Source organism: Branchiostoma floridae, chromosome 3 (genome assembly GCF_000003815.2).
Source record: "Branchiostoma floridae strain S238N-H82 chromosome 3, Bfl_VNyyK, whole genome shotgun sequence".
Taxonomy (NCBI): domain Eukaryota; kingdom Metazoa; phylum Chordata; class Leptocardii; order Amphioxiformes; family Branchiostomatidae; genus Branchiostoma; species Branchiostoma floridae.
This window is the reverse complement of record NC_049981.1, coordinates 9,039,309-9,048,600: the sequence shown is the minus strand read 5'-3', so window position 1 is coordinate 9,048,600 and position 9,292 is coordinate 9,039,309.

The window sequence follows — 9,292 nt, the reverse complement described above, 5'->3', positions numbered from 1 at the left end:
TGCTGACAAACGAGGTCATATAAGGTCAATAGACGACACCAATATTACGGAGGTAAATTGTGTTAAAGTTACGTTCTAATACACTATTGCTTAGGTTAATTTACATCACAAAAATTTGTAAATAATTGTTACAAAGACAAAATGATATGAACTTCAGACTATGGTGGATTGTATTCTTACATTTATTAAGAGATAAGTCTAAAATGACGTGACTTTTCTTGAGTACCACATTAGCATAATGGGCGAATCTGACGTGTGAACGCGAGCGGGAACATACGGACGGCGAAGTATCAAAGGATACAAGACGAAAGATCAAAGAAATATGACGATACCGGTCTCTTCAGACAATATCAACTGTAGAACATTTAAAACTTTTTATGGCTTTTGTTTTCAGTGTAAAAATCATTGCAGTACATGTACAGTACTGTATTATGTGAATAGAGATCAGTGGGTACTAAAACCATGTGTAACTTATTGCTTGTGGTCAATTAATTAGCATATTCTCTATAGTGGCCACCTCTCTATAGTGGCCAATTTTGACCAGTCCCTTGAGTGGCCGCTATAGACAGGTTTGACTGTAATGTCTCTCAGTGGGAGTATTTTTGAACTGGACTATTTGGCAATTTTACATGGGGTGTACTGGAAAAGTCCATTCTTGCATGGAGGGGGGCATTCTTTTTAAATTTGCTTATGGACTTTGGTGATTTGATATGTCAAAGTGTTTCAGTGTGGTTATTTTTTGACTGGTCAACGTTGCAATTTTACATAGGTTGTGCTGGAAGAGTCCATCCTTACATGGGGGGTTTTTAAAATCCATTTTTGGGACTTTGGTGATTACGTCCAAGTCCAATTTTAGCGGATGTATTTTTGGACTGCACCACTTTACATAGGGGCATCGCAAGAAGAGTCCATTCTTGCATGGGGATGTTTTCAAATTTAGTTTTAGAAAGGTGATGAATCAATATTCCATTTTTAGTGGAAGTGTTTTTGGACTGGTCTGTTTTACCTTTTCATGCCTTTTTTGCTTAGTTCAACCTTGGCCATGTTTTCAGTGGGAGTATTTCTGGACTAGTCTATTGTGCAAATTCACATGGGGTGCACTGGAAGAGTCCATTCTTGCACTAGGAATTTTGTAAAATTCATTTTTGGGTGTCATTAAGTGTCATTAGTGGAAGTGACTTTTAAACAAAAAGTGTTCGATTTTTGTACAATAATACCCATACAATTCCCGCGTNCGTAAGGCAAGACAGCCGAAAAAGGTCATAATTCTTGTTTGTTAAGAGGAAATCGAAATTATCGTGTCTAATCCATTACCAATGCCATTTTTCCAAAACTTTTTTTTCACGTTCTGACACTTTTATAAGCTGAATACACTTAGTAGACATGTTTAGAATCAAAAAGAAAAATCTTTGATCAAAACTCGATTTTTAATGGCAAAGTTCGTAGTAAGCGCAGAACGGCTGAAAAGGGCCTAAATCTTATGTTTTGAGCGAAATTATCGTGTCTAATGCATTACCAATGGCATTTTTTCAAAACTTTTTTTTTCACGTTCTGACACTTTTATAAGGTGAAATACACTTAGTAGACATGTTTAGAATCAAAAAGAAAAATCTTTGATCAAAACTCGATTTTTAATGGCAAAGTTCGTAGTAAGCGCAGAACGGCTGAAAAGGGCCTAAATCTTATGTTTTGAGCGAAATTATCGTGTCTAATGCATTACCAATGGCATTTTTTCAAAACTTTTTTTTCACGTTCTGACACTTTTATAAGGTGAAATACACTTAGTAGACATGTTTAGAATCAAAAAGAAAAATCTTTGATCAAAACTCGATTTTTAATGGCAAAGTTCGTAGTAAGCGCAGAACGGCTGAAAAGGGCCTAAATCTTATGTTTTGAGCGAAATTATCGTGTCCAATGCATTACCAATGGCATTTTTTCAAAACTTTTTTTTTCACGTTCTGACACTTTTATAAGGTGAAATACACTTAGTAGACTTGTTTAGAATCAAAAAGAAAAATCTTTGATCAATACTCGATTTTTAATGGCAAAGTTCGTAGTAAGCGCAGAACGGCTGAAAAGGGCCTAAATCTTATGTTTTGAGCGAATTATCGTGTCTAATGCATTACCAATGGCATTTTTTCAAAACTTTTTTTTTCACGTTCTGACACTTTTATAAGGTGAAATACACGTAGTAGACATGTTTAGAATCAAAAAGAAAAATCTTTGATCAAAACTCGATTTTTATTGGCAAATTTCGTAGTAAGCGCAGAACGGCTGAAAAGGGCCTAAATCTTATGTTTTGAGCGAAATTATCGTGTCTAATGCATTACCAATGGCATTTTTTCAAAACTTTTTTTTTCACGTTCTGACACTTTTATAAGGTGAAATACACTTAGTAGACATGTTTAGAATCAAAAAGAAAAATCTTTGATCAAAACTCGATTTTTATTGGCAAATTTCGTAGTAAGCGCAGAACGGCTGAAAAGGGCCTAAATCTTATGTTTTGAGCGAAATTATCGTGTCTAATGCATTACCAATGGCATTTTTTCAAAACTTTTTTTTTCACGTTCTGACACTTTTATAAGGTGAAATACACTTAGTAGACATGTTTAGAATCGAAAAGAAAAATCTTTGATCAAAACTCGATTTTTAATGGCAAAGTTCGTAGTAAGCGCAGAACGGCTGAAAAGGGCCTAAATCTTATGTTTTGAGCGAAATTATCGTGCCTAATGCATTACCAATGGCATTTTTTCAAAACTTTTTTTTTCACGTTCTGACACTTTTATAAGGTGAAATACACTTAGTAGACATGTTTAGAATCAAAAAGAAAAATCTTTGATCAAAACTTGATTTTTAGTCTTTAAACAAATTTTAAAAAAATGCCCCCCTCCATGCAAGAATGGACTCTTCCAGTACACCCCGTGTAAATTGCAAAATAGTCCAGTTCAAAAATACTCCCACTGAGAGACATTATCTAATCAACAGTCCAAAGATGAATTTAAAAAATATGTACCCCCTCCGTGCCAGAGTGGACTCATCCAGATAACACCGGGCTCACTGATTGGCTGCCAATCTCCTTCGGGATGTTGACTCAGGCTACGTGATTAGTTGCCTCTTTAATCAAGTTACTAGTATATATAGACATGTGCACATGCTGTCTTCAGGTGGGAGGGACCCTCTGGCCAGTGGAGAATTACCAAAAAAGTCCCCAAATACATCATTTCAAAGTGATTTATGCCAGAAATTATACATGGGTCATTTGAATGAATATCTAGTGCACCTATTTACCAAAATGTAGGTCATTTGGTTACAAGACCAGGGAACAGGACCCAAAAGCGTACGTTTTTGGTAAAACAACGGCCAAAAAATTCCAAAATTAAGCATTTTGTTGTACCGTATGCCAAAAGTGTTAACGAATTCACGTGCGCATATGTAGACGGCGCTCCTATACCAAATTTCAGGTCATTTGGTTGTAAAATGGGGGCAAAGGAGCCAAAAATGTCATTTTTGGGGCAAAAAATGCCAAAATTAAGCATTTTGCTGTACCTTATACCAAAAAATACCATTGTTTTTGGATTTTTGTGGGCATATGATCAAGGCACCTCTGTACCAAATTTCAGGTCATTCGGCTGTAATACCAGGGTACAGGGGGGCAAAATGTACATAAAAATTGCCAAAAAACATGAATAAAATCATTTTAAAGGAAGATATGAAAAAATGAGAAAAAAGCAACTGGTTATTGACCCACTCTACCCTTGTGCCAAATTTCAAGTAATTCGGTCCAGGAACGACGGAGTTGAATCGATTTGAAGATTTGACAGGAGAAAGAAGAAGAGCTGCGGTGACTCTTGAAGGGCATATTTTGCTTGTATATTATATACAGTGGAAGCCATGTAATGGACTGATCCTGATCAAACTGTGGCCAGTTCTGTCTGTCAAGTGCTGTTTTTGACAGATGTTTGAAATTAAAACATGATCGATCGAACAGGAGGCGGGGCTTCATGATTGGTCCATTGCACAGCGGATTACCGCACAATTCTGTTAATTGCACGGAAATTCCAAATGTCAAACCGGTGTTGTGCAACCCAGATATTTGCACGAAATGCTCAACTATACAACCTTTGTTTACCCAATCCTGTAGTGTCAATAACAGTACAGCAAATCAGACGGCCATATTGTTAGTCGCATCCCAAACCGGTGCTTAACTTTGCATTGTTGCACAACCCGGATAATTGCACGAAATGAGCTGACAAATGGGGTGCACAATTACTTGTACTAGTACACGGCCTCTACTATATAGTACTAGTAGCGCTCACAGTATACTATACTCAAATACTGGATACTTAAAAAGACAAATGGCCTGTAAGCCTGACTGGAGCTGACATTTCCCATTGGCTCTGCGCTGATCCGTTTTAGCTCCGGTTCCTGGGTGTTCTATCTATTCTATCACCATCGGATAAAAATGCAAGTGAATACTAGTTTCTCAATATGAACACTATCTATGTGCAAGTTAATATACCTGTCCCTAAATGCAACAAAAACACTGGTAAAGTACCAGTCTTTAGAAACACACAGGTAAACACACCAGTTCCTAAATACTAAAAAAATATATTGGAGGTGAAGGTACCTATATGCTAGGTGCAAATAACAGAATGTGCATTTTGACACTGCAGTTTGTGATTTGTACCAAGGCCTAGGAAAAAAAATGTTGTGTTTTCTGTTTCATTCCTGAAAAAAACTAGGGTCGGTAGGTAGGGATTATCTTTTTTTTCTTGCAATTTTTCAGGCTGGTCAAAACTTTAGTGACACTAATTACAATACAGTTTTTCCAAAATTATAGGGAAGAGCATTACTGATACTTAACAAGTAGTCATGGCATAGTATGGCAACGACATCTGCTTTTCATAATGCATAAGGTGAAGTTCCTGCTGGTTGCTGTAGGAAAAGTTGTAATTCAATACTTACAAAGCTATCTAATCTGTTCAATTAAGACATGCAATCTGATTTTGTGGATGTGATCAATAAGTCTTCCATGAAATCTTTCTACTATTTCCTTGTATTCACAGGTGCCAGGATTCATGCAACCTGTCATCACTGATTGAATGAGTGATGAACAAAAGATCCAGGCAGACAAGTTTACAGCAGCTTATCTGCATATTATTGTAGAATTTTGGAGATAATGTAAAGGTAAGCTAGTAGACAACAATAGAAAAGTTGAAACTTTATACATATGAAATCCTTCATATTACTCTTTATTTTCATATTCATAGCCATGCCATTGTTTATAATAAGAATATCAATATAGTTGTACTAGTATGCTATGTATTGTGTGACTGTGAAACACTAACTGTTAATGCAACAAATATTATAGCCATATGTCCTTCATTTTATAACATTGTTTCCAGATATAACAGGTTATTGTCAGTGCAAAGTATTATATCAATGCGCAGATTGTCATTGAGGTACATTAATCTAAGTGTAAATGAATAAGTCGCATCTTATGACGGCATCGAAATTCATGTTGCAAACACATTGAACAAAATAAACACCATTGCCTCTCTCGGAATATGACATTTCCGTTTATACATTTTTAAATCATCATATTTTGCTGTTCGCTAATATTTTTGACATTTTATTCAACACTCAGATACTTTAACTTAACTCATCACCTAGACATTGTGTTTTGACTAGCCAGGATAGTACTACAATGTACTATTGTAAGAAGTCAAAACGAGGTGTTATGTTGTTGTAGGTAGTAAATGCACATATAGGCTAATATAGCCCTCTTTTGTTTGATTCAGATGATTACATCCCTCTTACTGAACTGATGTCCTAGGAAAAATGAGATGGCTGTACTAGTATGCATGAGAGGGCTATATTAGCCTATATGTACATATGCGCACGTGAATTCGTTAACACTTTTGGCATACGGTACAACAAAATGCTTAATTTTGGAATTTTTTGGCCGTTGTTTTACCAAAAACGTACGCTTTTGGGTCCTGTTCCCTGGTCTTGTAACCAAATGACCTACATTTTGGTAAATAGGTGCACTAGATATTCATTCAAATGACCCATGTATAATTTCTGGCATAAATCACTTTGAAATGATGTATTTGGGGACTTTTTTGGTAATTCTCCACTGGCCAGAGGGTCCCTCCCACCTGAAGACAGCATGTGCACATGTCTATATATACTAGTAACTTGATTAAAGAGGCAACTAATCACGTAGCCTGAGTCAACATCCCGAAGGAGATTGGCAGCCAATCAGTGAGCCCGGTGTTATCTGGATGAGTCCACTCTGGCACGGAGGGGGTACATATTTTTTAAATTCATCTTTGGACTGTTGATTAGATAATGTCTCTCAGTGGGAGTATTTTTGAACTGGACTATTTTGCAATTTACACGGGGTGTACTGGAAGAGTCCATTCTTGCATGGAGGGGGGCATTTTTTAAAAATTTGTTTATGGACTTAGGTGACTTGATATGTCAAAGTGTTTCAGTGTGGTTATTTTTTGACTGGTCAACTTTGCAATTTTACATAGGTTGTGCTGGAAGATTCCATCCTTACATGGGGGGATTTTTAAAATCCACTTTTGGGACTTGGTGATTACGTCCAAGTCCAATTTTAGCGGATGTATTTTTGGACTGCACCACTTTACATAGGGGCATGGCAAGAAGAGTCAATTTTTGCATGGGGATGTTTTCAAATTTAGTTTTAGAAAGGTGATGATTCAATATTCCATTTTTAGTGGAAGTGTTTTTGGACTGGTCTATTTTACCTTTTCATGCCTTTTTTGCTTAGTTCAACCTTGACCATGTTTTCAGTGAGAGTATTTCTGGACTGGTCTATTGTGCAAATTCACATGGGGTGCACTGGAAGAGTCCATTCTTGCACTAGGAATTTTGTAAGATTCATTTTTGGGTGTCATTAAGTGTCATTAGTGGAAGTGACTTTTAAACAAAAGTGTTCGATTTTTGCACATGGGTGATTTTGGAATATTGTTGCATGGGGAGGGAGATGGCTGAAATATGCTGCATGTGCTCTCAAGCAAATGTCGGCCTTTCTAGTATTCGTAATGTTTCTTCTTTCTTTCTCCTGTCAAATCTTCAAAGTGATTCATCTCCGCCGTTCCTGGACCGAATGATCTGAAATTCGGCACAGGGGTAGAATGGGCCAATACCTTGATGCTTTTTTCTCATTTTTTTCATATCTGCCTCTAAAATGATTTTATTGAGGTTTAAAGGTCATGTTTTGACGCAAACGGTATATTTTGGCCCCCTGTACCCTGGTCTTACAATGGAATGGCCTGAAATTTGGTGTAGATAGGCATTAGATAGTTGGTAAAATGATCCAAGTAAAATCTTTGGCATCAACTACTTTAAAATGCTTAATTTCAGTACTTTTCTGAGGGGAAATTGGTTTTCTTTCGGCCTCCTGCCGTGAACTCCAGTGACCCCACACACCTGCGCAGCCTCCGTGACCCCGCACAGAGCCCACACCTGTGCGCGAAGAGGGCGAAGGCTAATTAATATTCATAAGCGGGGCCTCACGATTCCGTGTATACTGCAGTGTTCCCGCCAGAATTTTACTTGGCGGAAATCGCGGGAAAATTGCCAGTTTAGTTTTGATAAGTTTAACAATGGCGAGAATGATTATTTCCTCATCAATATTTATCGTTAGAATGTTTTGAACTGTAAATCTAAACAATTGTGTTACCTGTGCAATGTTTATATGAATAAACATACATTTTGCCAGCACGATGTTGCAGCAACATGTTAACTTTGTGTCTGTATTATGCCACTTTTATTGTTGAAGGCGCGTAAGCAAATGAACAAGCATGACAAAAGAAATATATTATGATACTATTTATTCCGTAACATTCACTTTTATTCACGATTCTAATTTGCAATGCCTGCAAACTCCGATCGGAATCACCCGGACCTTGTACGATTTAAAATGCATTTAACGGGAAATTGGAATTTATGACGAATCCGACACGTTAGTTCAAGGAGCTTTTATCAGATAAAATCCTTGGTTAGTTCAGATTCTTTTCTCAGTAGTCACGCTTCCTATTTTCATACTTTAAAAACAGCCGACAAAGGAATCGTTAAAGGATGTTTTTCTCCTGGTGCAAACTGTAAACACACGTCACACACCACTCGTCTCCGATGTGACGAAGCCACTGCCGCCTCTTGTGCCATTTTTCTTGGATTTGAGACGGGCTCGACAGTCGAGCCGTCCACCGCGGCCCTGGCGTCGTTTCCTCGCGATCGGTGTCAGCCCTGACTGCACCGCTGCCCCTTGTCCTTGTCGCTCAACAGTTGTAGTAGAAGCAATAGTTTCCGCGTCGTCCACTTCCTCACAGGTCGACGCCTTAGCGAGATACTTGTGTATGTTATCCAGTCCCAAACATCGCAGTTTCTCGGTTTATTTTCGCAAAGTTTCGTGCCTCTTCTTGATTGACGTTATGTTACCGCCTTTGTTGGAGCCGCTGCTGGCTGTGATTGGTCGCAAGTTAATTCAATTTTTCGCATAAAGTGGCACGCCCTGTCTAATCGGTATATCTAAAGACTGCAGCCAAGGCTGTTGTTATGGTAACGACACGTATAACAACATTTCCCACATGCGAATTGGGTTGGGCACGTCTTGTACTGCGTGCGTTTGATTTGAGCTCAAGTCGCTGAATTTACAAGTCTCACCGTCGGTTTCACAGACAGCACGTGCACTATGTCACCAGTCGTCTTCCAGAGCGTTCAAAATTATGAAAGAAAAGAGGCTTTTTCCTGTCATTTTTTCGGTAAAATCTTAGGAAAATACCGACATGTGTTGGTGCACAGATGTTGGCAAGATATGCAAGTTTTTCTAAGGCGCTGAATTTTGTCACCGTGACTGAATGGTGGCATTGCAAACCGGAAGTACATTTTTTACGTCGCATTTTGGTAACTTTATCGAGAACTTATTATACCATACAGTAGAACTTCGGCTTCATGTCTTTGCCGCGCCAGCTTCCAAAGAAAGGCAAACAAATTTGACCGATATTTACTCCGCCCACCTTTATACCAGCGTTAAAACGGTAAATACTATTGTAACATCAATAGTTTTACAACGTTGTAGCGGTGTTTAACAGAGATAGAGTCAAAGGCGCGGCAGGAAAATATTACTGAGTGAATACTGAGCGAATTTCAGCATATGGAGCGCCGAAGCCACCAACTTTTTTTGCCTTGCCGGGCGCCGAACTCGGGCGCGAGGCGTCTCAAGCTTGTTGAGGCCCGGGAAATTTTGAAATCTTGA